The 20,714-nt window shown below is 45.1% G+C and overlaps 1 protein-coding gene across 2 annotated transcripts in view; it reads left to right on the forward strand.

The window, feature by feature from the left end:
• TESPA1 (thymocyte expressed, positive selection associated 1) overlaps positions 1-20,714 on the forward strand; it is a 145,073-nt gene that overhangs the window by 24,254 nt on the left and 100,105 nt on the right. Inside the window, exons 3-4 of one of the 2 annotated variants that reach the window (XM_029595120.1) lie at positions 4,824-4,975; positions 6,165-6,314. The gene's annotated coding sequence lies outside the window, so the exon portion shown is untranslated. The remainder of the gene's footprint in view (positions 1-4,823; positions 4,976-6,164; positions 6,315-20,714) is intronic. The other variant, XM_029595121.1, reaches the window with a different exon arrangement.

The raw sequence follows: 20,714 nt of genomic DNA on the forward strand, positions 1-20,714 counted from the left end.
CCCCAATATTTAAAAAGGGCTCCAGGGGCGATCCGGGAAACTACAGATCGGTTAGCCTGACTTCAGTGCCAGGAAAAATAGTGGAAAGTGTTCTAAACATCAAAATCACAGAACATATAGAAAGACATGGTTTAATGGAACAAAGTCAGCATGGCTTTACCCAAGACAAGTCTTGCCTCACAAATCTGCTTCACATTTTTGAAGGAGTTAATAAACATGTGGATAAAGGTGAACCGGTAGATGTAGTATACTTGGATTTTCAGAAGGCGTTTGACAAAGTTCCTCATGAGAGGCTTTTAGGAAAAGTAAAAAGTCATGGGATAGGTGGCGATGTCCTATCGTGGATTGCAAACTGGCTAAAAGACAGGAAACAGAGAGTAGGATTAAATGGACAATTTTCTCAGTGGAAGGGAGTGGGCAGTGGAGTGCCTCAGGGATCTGTATTGGGACCCTTACTTTTCAATATATTTATAAATGATCTGGAAAGAAATACGATGAGTGAGATAATCAAATTTGCAGATGATACAAAATTGTTCAGAGTAGTTAAATCACAAGCAGATTGTGATAAATTGCAGGAAGACCTTGTGAGACTGGAAAATTGGGCATCAAAATAGCAGATGAAATTTAAGGTGGATAAGTGCAAGGTGATGCATATAGGGAAAAATAACCCATGCTATAGTTACACAATGTTAGGTTCCATATTAGGTGCTACAACCCAAGAAAGAGATCTAGGCGTCATAGTGGATAACACATTGAAATGTGGATAACACATTGAAAGTGTGCTGCGGCAGTCAAAAAAGCAAACAGAATGTTGGGAATTATTAGAAAGGGAATGGTCAATAAAACGGAAAATGTCATAGTGCCTCTGTATCGCTCCATGGTGAGACCGCACCTTGAATACTATGTACAATTCTGGTCGCCACATCTCAAAAAAGATATAATTGCGATGGAGAAGGTACAGAGTAGGGCTACCAAAATGATAAGGGGAATGGAACAGCTCCCCTGTGACGAAAGACTAAAGAGGTTAGGATTTTTCAGCTTGGAGACGTGATGGCTGAGGGGGGATATGATAGAGGTGTTTAAAATCATGAGAGGTCTAGAATGGGTAGATGTGAATCGGTTATTTACTCTTTCGGATAATAGAAAGACTAGGGGGCACTCCATGAAGTTAGCATGTGGCACATTTAAAACTAATCGGAGAAAGTTCTTTTTTACTCAACGCACAATTAAACTCTGGAATTTGTTGCCAGAGGATGTGGTTAGTGCAGTTAGTATAGCTGTGTTTAAAAAAGGATTGGATACGTTCTTGGAGAAGTCCTTTACCTGCTATTAATTAAGTTGACTTAGAAAATAGCTACTGCTATTACTAGCAACAGTAACATGGAATAGACTTAGTTTTTGGGTACTTGCCAGGTTCTTATGGCCTGGATTGGCCACTGTTGGAAACAGGATGCTGGGCTTGATGGACCCTTGGTCTGACCCAGTATGGCATGTTCTTATGTTCTTATGTTCTTGCCCTCAGTTTCTGGTCTCCCCGTGCAGGTATGCCACAAAGCATCAGGTGGTAAAACAGACGCTGCAGCATTTGATCGACCTCAGCGCGGTTCCTCCTTCAGCTCAATGGAGAGACCGCTACTCCATTTACTTCATCGTGCCAAAGAAAGAAGGATCCTTCAGACCAATACTTGACTTAAAGCGAGTCAACAGATGTTTACGAATACCTCTTTTCCGGGTGGAGGTCGGTCATTGCCTTGGTAAGGCCGGGAGAATTTCTTGCATCTCTGGATTTGACGGAGGCGTATCTGCACATCGGGATCAGGCCAGATCATCAGAAGTTCCTGAGATTTTCCATCCTGGGTCAGCATTATCGCTCTACCTTTCGGTCTTGCTATGGCACCCAGGATGTTCACCAAGATAATGGTGGTGGTAGCGGCTCAGCTGCGCAGAGAAGGGTTGTTTGTTCACCCGTACTTGGACAATTGGCTGATTTGGGCAAAGTCGGAGCCGCTTTGGCAGGCAGCAATATGGCAGGTGCTGCAAGTACTGAAAGATCTCAGATGAGTGGTCAACTTTTCCAAAAGTCATCTAACACCTTCCCAGTCATTGGCGTTTTTGGGTGCTTTGTTCGACACCCAACGAGGGAGAGTTTTCCTAATGTCCGACTGCATTGCCAAATTGCAAGGTCAGGTGTGGCTCTTACTGTCCAAGCGCTGTCCGAAAGTCTGGGATTACTTGCAGGTGTTGGGTTCCATGACCTCCACTCTGGAACTGGTTCCATGGGCTTTTGCTCACATGCGCCCTTTACAGTCAGCCCTACTGTCCCCGCTGGAATCCGGTTTCCGAACAGTTCTACTAACTACTGCCTCTGACGGAGGCCGCTCGCTCCAGTCTGGATTGGTGGCTCGTTTTGGACAATTTGAGTAGGGGGGGGGGCCCTTGGTTTTACTGGATTGGACTGTGGTAACTACGGATGCCAGTCTCTCCGGCTGGGGAGCAGTTTGTCTCCAGATGTCGGTGCAGGGATGCTGGTCTCTGGAAGAATCTCGGTGGTCAATCAATCACCTGGAAACCAGAGCGGTCTGGCTGGCGTTGGAGGCTTTCCTCCCGCTTATCAGAGGGGAGTCGGTCAGGGTGCTGTCCGACAATGCAACCACGGTGGCAATCATCAATTGCCAGGGAGGAACAAGGAGCCAGCCAGTGGCGGTGGAAGCTCAGGTGTTAATCGCGTGGGCGGAGCAGAATCTAATCAGCATAGCAGCATCCCACATTGCCGGAGTCGACAACTTTCACGCGGATTTTCTAAGTCGGCATCTCATCGACCCAGGAGAGTGGGAGTTGGCAGACAAGGCCTTTCAGCTCATCTGCGACAGATGGGGCACTCTGTGCATGGATCTGATGGCGACATTCAAAAATGCCAAGGCTCCGCGCTTCTTTGCTCATTGCAGAGAAACAGGGGCAGAGGGAGTAGATGCTCTGGTCCTGCCCTGGCCGACATCTATTCTGCTGTACGTGTTTCCTCCTTGGCCTCTAATAGGCAAGGTGCTCAGAAGGATAGAGAGGCACCCGACTGACGTGATTTTAGAGGCTCCCAAGTGGCCACGTCATCCGTGGTTTGCGGATCTAGTCAACCTAGCGGTGGAGGACCCCCTGAGGTTTCCGTACCTTCCGAACCTTCTTCATCAGGGACCCGTCTGTTTTGACCAGGCCGATCACTTCTGTCTAGCGGCATGGCTTTTGAGAGGCGGCGTCTAAAAGGCAAAGGCTATTCCGATGCAGTGGTGCCTATGTTGTTTCGTTCACGGAAGACCTTCACCTCTCTCTCCTACATCCGCGTATGGAAGGTTTTTGAGTCGTGGTGTGTGGACCGGGGGATTGTGCCCACTCGTGCATCCATTTCTGACATCTTGGCTTTCCTACAAGCAGGTTTAGCTAAGGGCTTATACTGTAGTTCCTTGAAGGTGCAGGTGGTGACTCTTGGTTCCTTGCGTGGTTCCATTCAGGGGGCAGCACTGGCGGCGCACCCGGATGTCTCATGCTTCTTGTGAGGAGTGAAGCATCTGTGGCTTCCGGTGAGTTCACCTTGTCCTTCATGGAATCTCAATTTAGTTCTTAGGGCGTTGTGTTCGGTGCCTTTCGAGCCCTTGCGAAATGCTACGTTGAAAGATCTCACATTAAAAGTGGTGTTTTTGGTGGCAATTTCCTCTGCGCGGAGGGTGTCCAAGCTTCAAGCTTTATCGTGCAGGGAGCCGTTCTTACGGATTTTGGATTCTGGTGTATCCCTGCAGACGGTTCCTTCCTTTCTCCTGAAGGAGGTTTCCTCTTTTCATTTGAATAAGTCTGTGGAGCTCCCGTCTTTTTCTAATCTGGATAGGTCAGATTCGTTTTCTAAGGAATTACAGAAGTTGGATGTTCATCGGGCTCTACTGTGTTATCTTGAAGTAACTAATAACTTTCGAGTCTCGATCACCTATTTGTATTCTGGAGTGGTCCAAAGAGAGGTAGGAGATTTGCAGAGCGGCCACATGGAAATTATTGCATACTTTTGCAAGACATTACCGTCTGGATGTTCAGGCTCTGGGATGCGGACAGTTTCAGTGCAGGCGTGCTGAGAGCGGGCCTCTCTGGATCCCATCCCAGGTAAGTAAGCTCTGGTATCTGGACTGATCCGGGTACGTACAGGGAAAAGAAAATTGGTTCTTACCTGATAATTTTCGTTCCTGTAGTACCACGGATCAGTCCAGAATCCCGCCCTTCTTGGACACTGAGACGGTTGATGCATAGACATAATGGAGAGTCTGCTCGTTTAGTGTTGTTTTATTCTGGTCTGCAGATCAGTCTTGGTTACCCTGTTTTTATGGGCAAGGATCACGTTTGGGGTTAGTGATCCATTTCAGTTTATGGTTCCTGTATATAGTTAGTTTGTTGGACCATACTGCTTTGACACTGAGTAATACTGGCAGACTGTGGGTGGCACCCAGGTATATATGGCAGAGTCTGTCACAACTTTCTCTGTCTCCATCTGCTGGTGGGGAGGCAAAACCCAGGAGTCTGGACTGATCCGTGGTACTACAGGAATGAAAATTATCAGATAAGAACCAATTTTCTTTTCCAAGAGTGTAACTGGGAGGCGTTGAATTAGCCAGTTACGTTAGTCAGCTAACTCTGATATTCAGAATTAGATGGACCAAAGACCTGTCCTAGAGTTAGCCAGCTATATTCACTAGTGCAGCTGCACTACTGAATATGCCCCTTAAGTTTTCCAGATAAGTTTTGTTAATCGGACTGTATCTGAATATGGACCTCCATGTTGATAATTTCCTTAGATCAAAGCAGAAATTATTCATATGATCTTCTTCAGTCCAAGACTGCCTGGAATTCCTCTTCTGGATGATGAGGATTCCAGACTGGACAATCCTGTTTCTGCAGCAGAACAGAAGGCATTTAAGGCTTCACAGACTTCCTCCTGATTCCTCTGGTAAGTCCAGGGAGCCATCATTCTTCCATCTTTCAATCACCTTTGCCTCTCTTCCAGGGGAAAGCTTCCACTTTGTCCTTCCTCTTCTTTATTTAAAGCTGGAGAAGAATGGCCAAGGCCACATGAAAACCACCACAACCTCCTCATCCTGAGGGGGGGCCGAATAAGAACCATCTTTAAATGAAATTTGGCAAAGCTATATCCAACAGACAAAAAGAGCCCAACAGGAAAGGCCCAAAAGGAAAAGCATACCCTAACCAGGGGAACAGAAAAGGAAAGAAAAGAAGGGAGAGTAACTATCTCTCAAATACACCCACACACACACACACCTACATACATACACACACACACACACACACACAGAGTCTCCCTCACGCACAAGTCTTGCCTCTCTGACACATACACACACACAAACACACACACACACACACACACACAGCCTCCCTCACACACAAAGAACCACCCACAAGTCTTGCCTCTCTGACACATACACAACACACACACACAGAGCCTCCTCACACACAAAGAAACACCCACAAGTCATGCCTCTCTGACACACACACACACACACACACACACAGGCCTCCCTCACACACAAAGAACCACCCACAAGTCTTGCCTCTCTGACACATACACACACACACACAAAATTGACCTCTTTCAAACTTACAAAACCAAAAGCTCACTCTCACTCACTTATCCAACCTCCCCAAGTCTCTTTCTCTCTCGCACACACACACACACACACACACACGCAGAGCCTCCTCGCACACAAAGAACCACCCACAAGTCTTGAATCTCTGACACATACACACACACACACAAAATTGACCTCTTTCAAACTTACAAAACCAAAAGCTGACTCTCACTCTTTCACTCACTTATCCAACCTCCCCAAGTCTCTCTCTCTCTCTCTCTCTCTCTCGCGCGCGCGCACACACACACACACACACATATTTTGGCAATTTGCACTGAATGTAAAGAACGCCATTGGAAATTGTGTATTTCCCACAGAGCACAGCTTTCCAAGTTTGTTTCGTTTTCTTTTGCTACTTTCCCTGAGTTCAGGCTGAGGATGTGGGTGACCGGTTTGAGGTTTTCGTTTTCTATTTCCCCCGGCTTCGGAAAAAAAAAAAAGAAAACAAAAGAATAAAGTGCATTCTACTTCCTCTTTCCTCACTGATGTCAGAGCGAAGACGGAGCATAGAGAAGAGCGAGGGCGCAGGAACCCTTGTCAGCAGGAGAACTGGCTGGTCGCAGGCAGTACCTGTCCTATAAGCAAGGGTCAGCTGACCCCAGAGGCCCTCCTTGCTGTGGGCTGGAAGGGTTCCAGTTCTAGGTAGGTTCTTACCCTTGCTGTGTTTCACTCCTGATGTCACAGACCTCAGGCACTTTCATCTCTTCACTTTTGGATTCTAACTCTTATGGTTTGGTGGTCTGTTAACATGGAGCAGAAGAGAATTTTTTTGTGGACTATCGGGAAGGGGATGCTGCTGCTACTTACTGCAGGGATCTCTTGGAGGGCAGGGAAGAGAGAAGGCAGTGAGGTTACAGGGAAGAAGGGAAAGGCAGCAAAGGAAATACATCAATAGGTGATTTGCAAACAGTTTATAAAATAAAACGAGTGGATTTTAATAATCTTTTGCATGCCCAAGTGGTGGAAAGAGTTGTCAGGGGGTGTGTGTATGTTTAGGGAGGGAAGAGGAGGAGAAGGGTGTCAAGGGTTGTGAGTGTCTGGGTCGGGATAGGAAGAGGTGTCAGGAGTTTTGAGTGTTTGGGGAGTGGGTTGGAACAGGGGTCAGGATGTGTGAGCATTTCTGAAGGGGAAGAAAGAGGTGTCTGGCTGTAGGGGTGGATTGGGGTGTCCGGGTTTGTGCATGCCTAGAAGGATGGGAAGGGCTATAAAAGGTTGTGTGTGCTTGTGGAGGAGATGGAAATTAATATCAGGGATTTTCTGTGTTTGGAGAGGGGGGTGTCAGGAACTGTGCTTGTTAGGTATGGGGTGGAAAGAGCTGCTGGGATTATGTGTGAAACCCCTGGGCTGGTTGCACATGGATAATGGTACAAGGGGCCATATCTCAAATCTCAGGTTCAGGTGATAAACGTCTCATAAGGTTAAAATATCTCAAACTGTAAGGGTCCCTGAGCGGAGGGGAAAGATAACTTTCAAGGCCTCCACATTGGAGTACTTCATTTCCAATTCACAGTTCTTTTATGCAGCACTGATAAGCACTAACATCACTTTGCAGTAAAAAAAAAAAAAAAAAAAGCACACTGGAAGTTTACTTTGGATTACAACATTAGTTTTACTGATATAGCGTGAAATGATGAAAATGTTCTTTACAGCGGTTCAGTGGTAGAGGTGTTTTAAATAAATGTGTGACTTCTCACAGTCTTGCTTAAGTTAAAAATGTTAAAGCCAATTAATTCAGTCTTTAATCTGATGTTTCTCCCATCCCATTGGCATAGGGAAGGTTAAAGCTTCCCTCTCAATGCTGGTGAAGTGTTAAATGGGAAATCCATGTTTACACAATCATTTATCTTCTACCTTGCCATGTAGTTTTCTCCTCTGAACTCCTTAGTTTCCTCACTGTACCTGAATGGCACCAGGTATACTCCTCGTCTCCCTTACAGTATCAGAATGAGACTCCTGTTTCTCCTCTTCCCCAAGTCTCCAGTAGATATTCATGGGCCCTATAGGCAGTCCATCCTAACTCCTTTCTCCCCCTGTCCTTCTCCTCTGTATGGCTGTAAGTCATCTCTCCTCTGGATACTGAAGATCCACAGGTTCCTTTTCAGGGAAGCAGCCTTTTCCTTTGATGTTAAAGTAGCAAAAAAAAAACAAAAAACCCCTGAGTCCCTATTTTATTTATTTATACAATTTTTATATACCATTACACAGAACACAAAACGGTTTACATAATAAAAAAAATCATTAAAAATCAGTTAGAAACAGAATAAATACAATAAAATTCAATAAAAAATAAAAACAGGATAACTAAACTCTACTTATTAAAAATAAATATAGTTAAAAAAAGAAATAGGAGTCCCTCTGTCAGACTTTAGTTTCTAGCCAATGTGTACCCAACACTCTAATCACTATAAAAATATAAAAGGGATTTTCAAAGTAAAAGTCTCAATGGACAAGTTAAGAGTCAAACAACAGAAAATAGTAGAGGATAGCCAACACATGCTGCCTCTGGGAAAAAATAAACAAAATCCATACCATAAGATGGTGGTCTGGCTTTATATTCCAGAGGAACTCACCAAATACTTAAGAACATAAGAACATAAGAACATAAGAAAATGCCATACTGGGTCAGACCAAGGGTCCATCAAGCCCAGCATCCTGTTTCCAACAGTGGCCAATCCAGGCCATAAGAACCTGGCAAGTACCCAAAAACTAAGTCTATTCCATGTAACCATTGCTAATGGCAGTAGCTATTCTCTAAGTGAACCTAATAGCAGGTAATGGACTTCTCCTCCAAGAACTTATCCAATCCTTTTTTAAACACAGCTATACTACCTGCACGAACCACATTCTCTGGCAACAAATTCCAGAGTTTAATTGTGCGTTGAGTAAAAAAGAACTTTCTCCGATTAGTTTTAAATGTGCCCCATGCTAACTTCATGGAGTGTCCCCTAGTCCTTCTACTATCTGAAAGAGTAAATAACCGATTCACATCTACCCGTTCTAGACCTCTCATGATTTTAAACACCTCTATCATATCCCCCCTCAGTCGTCTCTTCTCCAAGCTGAAAAGTCCTAATCTCTTTAGTCTTTCCTCATAGGGGAGTTGTTCCATTCCCCTTATCATTTTGGTAGCCCTTCTCTGTACCTTCTCCATCGCAATTATATCTTTTTTGAGATGCGGCGACCAGAATTGTACACAGTATTCAAGGTGCGGTCTCACCATGGAGCGATACAGAGGCATTATGACATTTTCCGTTTTATTCATCATTCCTTTTCTAATAATTCCCAACATTCTGTTTGCTTTTTTGACTGCTGCAGCACACTGAACCGACGATTTCAATGTGTTATCCACTATGACACCTAGATCTCTTTCTTGGGTTGTAGCACCTAATATGGAACCCAACATCGTGTAATTATAGCATGGGTTATTTTTCCCTATATGCATCACCTTGCACTTTTCCACATTAAATTTCATCTGCCATTTGGATGCCCAATTTTCCAGTCTCACAAGGTCTTCCTGCAATTTATCACAATCTGCTTGTGATTTAACTACTCTGCACAATTTTGTGTCATCTGCAAATTTGATTATCTCACTCGTCGTATTTCTTTCCAGATCATTTATAAATATATTGAACAGTAAGGGTCCCAATACAGATCCCTGAGGCACTCCACTGTCCACTCCCTTCCACTGAGAAAATTGCCCATTTAATCCTACTCTCTGTTTCCTGTCTTTTAGCCAGTTTGCAATCCACGAAAGGACATCGCCACCTATCCCATGACTTTTTACTTTTCCTAGAAGCCTCTCATGAGGAACTTTGTCAAACGCCTTCTGAAAATCCAAGTATACTATATCTACCGGTTCACCTTTATCCACATGTTTATTAACTCCTTCAAAAAAGTGAAGCAGATTTGTGAGGCAAGACTTGCCCTGGGTAAAGCCATGCTGACTTTGTTCCATTAAACCATGTTTTTCTATATGTTCTGTGATTTTGATGTTTAGAACACTTTCCACTATTTTTCCTGGCACTGAAGTCAGGCTAACCGGTCTGTAGTTTCCCGGATCGCCCCTGGAGCCCTTTTTAAATATTGGGGTTACATTTGCTATCCTCCAGTCTTCAGGTACAATGGATGATTTTAATGATAAGTTACAAATTTTTACTAATAGGTCTGAAATTTCATTTTTTAGTTCCTTCAGAACTCTGGGGTGTATACCATCCGGTCCAGGTGATTTACTACTCTTCAGTTTGTCAATCAGGCCTACCACATCTTCTAGGTTCACCGTGATTTGATTCAGTCCATCTGAATCATTACCCATGAAAACCTTCTCCATTACGGGTACCTCCCCAACATCCTCTTCAGTAAACACCGAAGCAAAGAAATCATTTAATCTTTCCGCGATGGCCTTATCTTCTCTAAGTGCCCCTTTAACCCCTCGATCATCTAACGGTCCAACTGACTCCCTCACAGGCTTTCTGCTTCGGATATATTTAAAAAAGTTTTTACTGTGAGTTTTTGCCTCTACAGCCAACTTCTTTTCAAATTCTCTCTTAGCCTGTCTTATCAATGTCTTACATTTAACTTGCCAATGTTTATGCTTTATCCTATTTTCTTCTGTTGGATCCTTCTTCCAATTTTTGAATGAAGATCTTTTGGCTAAAATAGCTTCTTTCACCTCCCCTTTTAACCATGCCGGTAATCGTTTTGCCTTCTTTCCACCTTTCTTCCACATGGATGAGCTATACATGGATGAGCTATACACCCACATTATTTTTGTTATGTTTCCTCCCAAAACAAAAATGATTTGCTCCTATACCTGTTCCTAGTAGGGACCCAAGGGATCTCTACATGTATTTCGGGTGGGGATGGGAATGGATATTAAGATCTGTGTATGTTTGGTGCTGGGAAGGGGTTTCAGATAGGCCTGGATTTAAACGACTGCCTCTGGTGACAAATTTTCATAGACGCCAGGTATCACTGTCTGGGCCTGCTTCCACACCATTCTCACCTTGAAAATTTCTGCCAGAAGCCTTGGCATGGGATCTGTGAGTCTGTGCCCACAGATCCTGTTCTAAGGTTTCTTGCAGGAATTTTCAAGATTAAAGCAGTGCAGTGACTCCAGATTGGGGGAAGGAAGGATTTAGGTAGGGGTAATCCAGGAAGAGAAAACCCCCCCAATCCCACCAATAATTTCTGGGGAGACACCCCATGGCCTATAGGTGCCCAAATTTGAGATCTGATCGTAGTTTCAGAGTTTGTGAGTTTAGGGCAGGGGAAAGAAGAGAAATCACAGCTTGTGTGCATTTGGGGGCCAGTGAGTAGGGGTGTCAGCTGTTGTATATCAGTAAGTTAGGGCTCGGGCTGGCATCCTTTCCTCGGTTATGAGCCCTCGGTCAGTATTTGCAGATGACATCCAATTTTTTATTCCCATTAAAAATTCATATAGGGAAGCAACTAAATAAGATTGCTGTCTGTTTATCAACAGTGAAGGAATGGTTGGCTAGGCGCAAACTTCTCTTGAATACTAATACGAAAGAGATCCTTTACTTGCCAAGAATTCCTTCAAAAACTGTGCCCAGTTCCCTTTTGGTCGATGGAGAACAGATCCCCGCATTAAATCAAGTCTTTAATTTGGGGGTAATCATGGACACCTCACTCTCCCTTCAGCCACATATTAGTAACATTGTGAAGGGGGCGTATTTCAAATTGCAGATGTTGTGCAGGCCATGGCCTTTCTTGAATAATGCTTCTTTAAAAATGTTATGCCTACTCTCGTGATTTCCGAAGTTGATTACTGCAACACCTTATTCCTTGGCTTACTCCAGAAAGCGTTACGTGCATTGCAGTACGGACAAAATTCTGCAGCTCGTATAATGACAGGAAGATCGATCCATGAGCATACTATGCCAGTGCTTGTAAATTTGTACTGGTTCCTATTATATGGCAAATTAAGTTCAAGATTTTACTCCTTGTTTTTAAAGGACTGAATGGAGCTAGTATCACCATCTCTTAATGCAGCTCTTAAATTCAATTGTTCCAGCCTACAAGTAGCCTTAGGTCAACCTTGCAGGATTATTGTGTATTCCTTCGTTTAAACAAGTGAGATTGGATGAGTCCCGTGAATGAATGCATTGCCAAATAAATTAAAGATGATAATTCCTTGTTAAAACTTCATAAGTTGGTAAAAACTCATCTATTTCAGTTAGCCTTTAACTAGTTTTTAACTCATCTATTTCAATTTGCTTGTTTAACTGTTTCAATTTTTAAAATGGATCCTAATGAGGCTTTGCAAGTTTTAATGAGGCTTTGCAAATCTATTAGATGACCAGAAAAATGGAGGAGTGAGGTGAAAATGTTTACAGTGACAATGAGTTTGTCTTTAATGCAGCAATGTATCAGTTTTTAGTGGGTCATAACAGAAGGGCAGTGAGGCAATCGGGTTGTTTTATGTTTGTTTTTTGTTATTATGTTTTTTTAATAATTTTATGTGATTCTATAGTGATGCTTTGTTAGTTATTTTATTTAGTTTTATGTATTTTATGATTATGAATATCTTTTGTGAAACTCTTAAGATTATAGATGGGCAGCATGTAAACTTAGTAAATAAATAAATAAAGGAGCAAATTTCCCATAAAAAACTATGAACCCTGTTGTATGTCATTCAATGGTACAGTAAAGCCAGATTCTTAACAAGAAATGATCCGTTGTGTGAGCAGTGATTAGAGAAGGCTCTGGAAATAAGAATTACTCTTATTTATTTATTTATTTATTTATTTATTTATTTACAAGTGTTTGTAAACCGCTTTTACAAATAAAATTTAATCAAAACGGTTTACATTTTAAAACATACATAATCTGTTTAAATTAAAACAATAAAACAGACAAAATTGTAACATATCTAACTGACAACAAATAAACAGAACTCTGTTTTAAGTGCATTATAAAGGTGCCAGGATCCGCAAGAATCTTAGGCCGTAATGGGAAGGAAGGTAGGGGTATAAGGGGAATGTAAGTGGTGTATGAAGTAGGTAAAAGGCTAGGAGGGAACAGAGAGGGGATACTTTATGGTCGGTTTGTAAGGAGAGTATTAAATGCTTTTTTGAAATAAGTAGGTTTTTAAAGTTTTCTTAAATTGTGTGTTCGATATGAGTCGGAGAGAATCTGGTAATGAATTCCACAAAGAGGGGCCAGCCACAGAAAAGCTCTCTTGTAAATTCTAGAAAGTTTCCACTAGAGATGTGAATCGTGTGATCGATCATCTTAACGATCGATTTTGGCTGGGGGGGAGGGAATTGGATCGTCGCGGTTTTGTTTTTTTTAAAATCGTGTAAATCGTAAATCGGGGGAGGGCAGGAAAACCGGCACACTAAAACAACCCTAAAAGAGTCACGTGATGTGGTGAACGGGATCGGACATCTCTTAACCCGCTCCGGCCGACCAGGCTCCTCTTCTCCTCTACACGCCGGTAAAATTCGCTAAAAAAGCACCTCTTTAATCTGGAACGCGCAGCTTATGTCGATTGCCTCCTTTATGTCCAAGTCGCCCTCACCCATGCCTCCCAAGTTGGCGAAACGCGAGAAAGAAAAAAGCAAGGGGCCGGATCCCAAGATGGCGCCCGCGACGGCTGCTAAGGGGAATGAGGGAGACTCGCTGGCTAATGCGTCGCCACCCCTCACGGTCACCGAAATTAAAGATGCGGTTTTAGCAGCGTTAGACTGCAAATTTACAGGCATATCTGAGCAAATCGGGGCCCTAAGAGAAGTGATTACTGACTTTGCTCCGCGGCTAAATCAAGTGGAGGAACGAACGTCCACGTTGGAGGATGACGTGGTGGGCCTGCAAGGGAAAGTGAGTACCCTGGATAAATTACTTCACGAACAGATTGCAAAGACTGATGATCTCGAGAACCTGGCCCGCAGGTCAAATATAAGATGCCTGGGTATCCCTGAAACGCTGGACGAACATTTACTCCGTCCCTCCCTTCTAAAATGGCTGCGGGAGGCTTTAGGCCTCCCTGAGTTGGAAGGGGTGCTGGACATTGAGCGGGCACATCGCATGGGAGCCAGGGGCTCAGATCAGTCGCGACCAAGAGTGGTAATTATGAAAATCTTCAATTTTCACCATAAGCAACTAATAATGCAAGCTGCGAGGAAATGCGGTTCGCTGCAGTTCCAGGGTGCAAACGTCCGTTTAGCACCGGATTATTCAGCGAGAGTGGCGGCCATGCGTAGGGCGTTTGCCCCAGTGTGCAGCAAGATCATAGATAAAAATCTGCGTTTCACGATGCAATTCCCAGCCAAGCTTCGTATTAATCACGATGGCAAATGGCATACCTGTGAAACCGTCGAGGAGGCAACGCAGTTTCTTAATTCTTTGAACACCAGTTCCTGAACAACAGCCTTACACAGAGGTGTTTCCAACATATGGAGGAGAGGGGAGAGTCCTGGGAAGCCGAGCACTCATGTTTGACTCCAATACCCTGACCTATGTGTCAGGGAGGGTACTTTGTTGTTGGGGAAAACAGGGGTGGGTGGGGGGTAGGGCACTGGTATCACAAGATAGATGTATGCTTTTGATTTCTTTCATTTTTTTGTCTCTGGGGATTGCTGGTGTGTGGGCTTTCTTTACTTGGCAAGTCCTACTAACGGTTTGGGAGGGTGAGTCAGGCTGGGAGCTTGCCCTTCCGCTTCTTTGCACGTTGCCTTGGTTCATGGATCCAGGTGGCAGGGATGGGTAGTAAATGCAGAATAATCTCCTGGAACGTGGATGGCTTAGGCACCCCTATTAAGAGAATGAAGGTTTTCCAACATTTAAAGCGGTTAAAGGTGGGAATCGCCTGCCTTCAGGAGACACACTTAACAGTGGCGGAAAGTAAGAAACTTTGCAGAGAATGGGCCACTGCTTGCTATTTCTCTGAAGCACAAGGGAAGAAAGGGGGTGTAGCACTATTAGGGGCGGATTTTCAGAGCCCTGCTCGCGTAAATCCGCCCAAAACCGGGCGGATTTACGCGAGCAGGGCCCTGCGCGCCGGTGAGCCTATTTTACATAGGCTCACCGGCGCGCGCAGAACCCCGGGACTCGCGTAAGTCCCGGGGTTTTCGGAGTGGGCGTGTCGGGAGGCGTGTCGGGGGGCGGGGCCGGAGCGCGCGGCGTTGCGGGGGCGTGTCGGCAGCGTTTTGGGGGCGGGTACGGGGGCATGGCTACGGCCCGGTGGCGTGGCCGCGCCCTCCGTACCCGCCCCCAGGTCGCGGCACGGCGCGCAGGAGGCCCGCTGGCACGCGGGGATTTACGCCACCCTCCGGGAGGCGTAAATCCCCCGACAAAGGTAGGATGGGGGTTTAGACAGGGCCGGGCGGGTGGGTTAGGTAGGGGAAGGGAGGGGAAGGTGAGGGGAGGGCAAAGGAAAGTTCCCTTCTAGGCCGCTCCGATTTCGGAGCGGCCTAGGAGGGAACGGGGGTAGGCTGCGCGGCTCGGCGCGCGCAGGCTATACGAAATCGATAGCCTTGCGCGCGCCGATCCAGGATTTTAGCCGATACGCGCGACTACGCGCGTATCTACTAAAATCCAGCGTACTTTTGTTTGCGCCTGGAGCGCAAACAAAAGTAGGCTGTTCGCGCTCGTCTGAAAATCTACCCCATAGTGAATAAGACTATACCCTTTACCCTTATCAGGGAAATAAAAGACCCTGAAGGTCGATTCATCATAGTTATAGGCACATTAGCGGGTAAAGCGGTGACCATTGGTACTCTTTACGCCCCGAATACGCCAGACACAGTGTTTGTTACCAGGGTGGTCAATCTTTTATTAACTGAAGCACAGGGAGATATTATTCTTACTGGTGACTTTAACAGCGTATACCAAGCTGTTTTGGATAAATCCAATGTCCCAAAAAGTTTTAAACAAACCACGGCTTCAGGGGTTCGCCAATTCTCTACCCGATTAGGACTCTTGGATGTGTGGCGCCTGCTCCATCCAGAGGATAAAGCGTACACGCATGTCTCCAGGGCCCATGCTACACAGTCAAGAATAGACTACATACTGCTTTCCAAACCGGTATTTGATAAGGTGGATACAGCAAATATTGAGTCTATCGTGATTGCGGATCATGCCCCAGTATGGGTGGATATCTGACTATCCAACATTAAGGGGGGACAAAAGACGTGGCGTTTCCCTGGGTCTTTAGCTGCAGACAAAGATTTCCACACCTATCTGCAAAAGAAGTGGGATGAGTTTGCACAGACTAATGCGCAGCATGTGAGCAACCCCGCCTTGTTCTGGGAAACAAGTAAGGTAGTTATCAGGGGAGAAGTGATTGCATATTCTATCGCGCAGCGGAAAAAGCTGAATGCCCTTATATTGCAATTGGACTCCCAACTCCAAGCTGCACAACGCCTATTAGCACAATCCCCCTCACAGGTTCATAAGGATGCCTATAAAGCGTGCCTTCTTGCCCTCAATTCTCATCTCCATCTACGGGCCCAAAAATCGCTCAAGGCCTCTGAACAAATTTTTTCAATATGGAAATAAATCTAGTAAATTGCTAGCTCGGATGGTGGCTATAAAGCGGAGGAAGACTTTTATAGGAGGTCTTAAAAACCACCTTGGCCATTATGTCACTACGTGTCAGGACATTGGTACTGTATTGCGTAAATTTTATGAAAACTTATATACCGAAGATCGGAAGGGGGGCTCGGCTGACGAAGAGGCATTTTTTCAAGACCTCAAGCTTCCTCAGGTCCCAGTGGCTAAGTGGGATTTCCTTAGTAGACCCATTACTGCAGGCGAGGTCCGTGGAGTTATTAAGGCAGGGAAGAACCATAAATCCCCTGGGCCGGATGGGTTTACATTAGAATATTATAAAATTCTTAGTTCCTTGCTTGGGGACCCCCTAGCGGCTTTTTACAACCATGCATGCGAAATAAACAGTTTTCCCCTGCAATTCAATACGGCGTTTATTACTGTACTACCCAAACCGGGGAAAGATGCTACCTTAGCATCCTCATATCGCCCCATATCTCTCCTAAATTGTGACTTGAAATTGTATGCTCGGATCTTGGCACAAAGGATGAACTCAGTTTTGCCCTCTATAATTTCACAACACCAGGCGGGTTTTGTAGGGGGCCGGAATGCGGGAGGACATGTTATCAGATTGCTTTCTGCCATAGAAACGTCCCATTATTATCATATTGAATCAATGGCGGTAGGGTTCGATTCAGAAAAGGCTTTCGATAGGGTCTCCTGGGAATACATGTTTTCCATCCTTCACCGCTTTGGGTTCCCTCACAAGCTCATACAAGCGATTTCACTTTTATATAAGCAACCAAAGTCTCATATCGTAGCAAATGACACCATCTCAGAAGCGTTTTGTATTGCCCGTGGAGTGTGGCAGGGGTGTCCTTTGTCCCCTATACTGTATATTTTAACCTTAGATCCCCTACTAAGGAAACTAGCAGAATCCCCCATTATTCAGGGTCTTCACTATAAGCATGAGAATTTTAAGGTAGCGGCTTTTGCTGATGACATGTTAGTCTTTCTGTGCAATCCCGCTGCCTCCTTACCTCATGTTTTACATTTACAAGCTATGTTTGGGGAATTTGCTGGATTAAAAGTTAATGTGGAAAAATCCGAAGCTTTGGACATATTGGGGACATTACAATCCACCTGGTATGGAGCCTTTCCCTTGAAGTGGGTAAGCGCTTCTTTAAAGTATTTAGGCATTTCTATCCCGGCTTCCCCAGGCCAGTTATATGGGCTAAATGTTCTTCCTTTGAAGCAGAAAATGCTTAAGAATCTTCTGGCATGGCGTCATATCCATTGTCCCCTTCTGGAAAAATCTTGTTAGTAAAAATGATGGAAATTTCGAAATGGTTGTACCTTTTTCATATGCTACCGGTCTGGCTTAGGAAACAGGACATTAAAGACATTAACAGGGGGCTTCAACAATATATTTGGAATGGCAAAAAAGCTCGTATACCTCTACATATGTTGATGTTACCTAAAGGTCAGGGGGGACTGAACTGCCCGGACCTGGAGCGCTACAGCCAGGCGTGTTTAGCTCGCCATCTACGTGACTGGGTTTGTCACACTAATCTTTACTCTCCGCTGGCTCATTACGCGGCTTGGTTGTCGCCTCATGCTCCGGGAGCTACTTTACATCTACCGGATTCCCTCCTTCCCAAATTACTCAGTAGTAGTGTTGTGGTACAACCCTTGCGCAAAATGTGGAAATCACTCTGTCAGAGGCTGAAAGTGCCTCAGGGGACGTCAACCTGCTTACCTATCCGAGGATATAAATTATTTCAACCAGGTATGACGCAACTCTTATTTCAGTTGTGGTCATCTAAAGGATTGAACAGTATGCTGCAATTGCTACACCATGAGGCTGGGCAGTTTCAAATCTGCAGCTTCCAAGAGCTAAGGGACAAATATGCTATTCCACAAGCTGATTTTATGGCTATTTACAACTCCGGCATTTCATGCTAGAAGAGCATAAAAAGAACCCGGCGTTCTTCCATGGACATAAGGTGCATGACTTTCTACTGGGTGAGGATGGGAAACGATTGTCCGCTTCGCAATATTACTCTGCCCTGATGAAGTTACCTCCGCTGCCGACCTTAGACAATGTAGTAGCAAAGTGGAACAGAATTTTGCCGCAGGACATCTGTACTAAGGACTTACTGGACTGTTTCCGTGACTTACCTCAACTAGTGGCCAATGTCCTCCTACGAGATCAGACCTATAAGTTTTTGCATCAAGCCTTTTACTCTCAATGTCAAGCGTACTATATGGGATTCACTGAGGACAGGCATTGCATTCGGTGTACCGCCATGCACCCAGACTTTTACCACTGTTTTTGGAGTTGTCCTAATGTGCAGGTCTTCTGGATATCTTTGCAGCAGTTGGTTCATTCCATGTGGGGCATTGACCTTTCCTTAGACCCCCTTATTTGGTTGTTGGGGTTATCAAGGAAGCTTGACTCATTCCTTATGGGTCGCCAACAGTGTCTTTTCCGGAAGATTATTCTTATTGCTCGTGATGTGATTCTGACGCAATGGACCCAACCGACACCGGCTTATAGCGGGGTGTGGAAGGCCAAATTTCATAAACTGATGCATATGGAGCTCTTGACGGCGAAATCTGTTTCTACAGCCAGGTATACGAAAGTCCACATTATATGGCAGGACTATATTGCAACTTTGCCAGCAGAGGATTCTGATACCGTGATTCGGTTTAGCACCATACCCCATGTTCATTATATACGGACCTACATATATCAGTCTGATATGTATTTAAAACGTTGGACCTGTTTTCCTACTAATTTCAGTTATTATGCTCTTTGTTCTATCAGATACCAGTGCTGTATGGGTTAGATGGGACAGTAAGGTGGGGGGGGGGATAAGGTGGGTTCTTATGTATTAGTTTATAAGAAAATGGTTGACAGTTGGTCTTCCCGTGTAACCGGTACCAAGGTGGACAGAAACGTTGGGCATATGGTTGACCTACTTGTATGGACGTTCAGTGAGGTGATATGTCTCAACAGCTGTCCACTGTGTTGTTTTCTTGTTGTTTATTTTCTGACTGTACCAATAAAGATATTTACACAACCCTAAAACCCACCCCGACCCTTTAAAATAAATCCCCCACCCTCCCGAAGCCCCCCAAAATGTCTTAAATTAGCTGGGGTCCAGTGGGGGGGTCCCGGTGTGATCTTCCACTCTCGGGCCACGGGTGCGTTAATAGAAATGGCGCCGGCGCCATTTTGGTTCCTGTCCCCCGACGTCACGAGCGCAGGAGATCGCTCCCGGACCCCCGCTGGACCCCCAGGGACTTTTGGCCAGCTTGGGGGGGCCTCCTGACCCCCACAAGACTTGCCAAAAGTCCAGCGGGGGTCCGGAAGCGACCTCCTGCAGTCGAATCATATTGCTGTATTGCAAAATGGCGCCAGCCATACGGCCATACGGCCAGCGCCATTTTGCAATACGGCAATATGGCCATATGGCCGGTGCCATTTTACAAAATATGGCCGTATGTACAATGTACAAAAACCAACTCCTACAGCCTCCTAACCTGAAGCAAACCAAAAGGGACTGCCCACAGCCTCTGCTTAAATAACCTCACAGGGGGACGGCCAATCCAACACCCCCTTAACTAACCTATACTGCACTATCTAGAATAGTGACTCACCCAGGACTTACTGGCATGACCGTAGGGTCTGTTATATTCAAAAGGGCCAATTTAGGATCTTAACTCCAAAGGTTAGTAGCCTGAAGCCCTGTAGATTCCTAAGTTCAGCTGAAAATAGGCACCAAACTTACTGCCTGATTCAGTAAGGCTTTCTCCCACTCTCTGTCTATAGGAAAATACCTTGATAAATCAGGCTCTTAGGCACCTAATTTAGGATCCTAAATTTAGAAGCTCAGCTTTCTTTGAATATTGGCCTCACAGTTTGTATGAAGTTGCTGTCTCTGTTTGCAAAGTGCTTTTCTTATAAACAGAGAGATTTACTAAATGGCTTGCCCCATTTTGTATCTATGGGAAAAATGCTTAGTACACCTGCCCCCCTCATAGTTTGTATGAAAGCGTGATAAAATGGGTGGGAACAGCCTCCCAGTAGAGACAGTGGGGGCAATAACAATACTGGAATTCTAGAAGGCATGGAATGCACAGAGAAAAGGTTGGGAGCAAGGCTGAATGTTACGATGCTGCTTGCGGAAACTCATTCCACGAGCAGCCTCTTACTTGCTCGACGCCGCTACTGCTCCCGCAGGACGTCCTCTTCACCCGGCCCGACACCGTGCTGCTGTCTTCTCGCGGCCTAGGCCACTCGGGACTGCCACTGCCGCTCCCATGTGCGCTTCGTGGCACAAGGCCTGTCTTCACATCTGCAGTGCAAGTCTCCGGAAGGCCCATGTTTTTAATGCCAAAGTCTGTTCCTGAATCCGAGTTCTGAGTCTTGAATCGTAAGTTTTGAATCCTGTTCCCGGTCTTCGGAGTACCTTGTTCCTGCTTCATTACTGGCTTGAGTCTATGCCCTAGACTCAAGCCAGA

The sequence above is a fragment of the Rhinatrema bivittatum genome, chromosome 3, assembly GCF_901001135.1.
Source record: "Rhinatrema bivittatum chromosome 3, aRhiBiv1.1, whole genome shotgun sequence".
In the NCBI taxonomy this organism is placed as follows: domain Eukaryota; kingdom Metazoa; phylum Chordata; class Amphibia; order Gymnophiona; family Rhinatrematidae; genus Rhinatrema; species Rhinatrema bivittatum.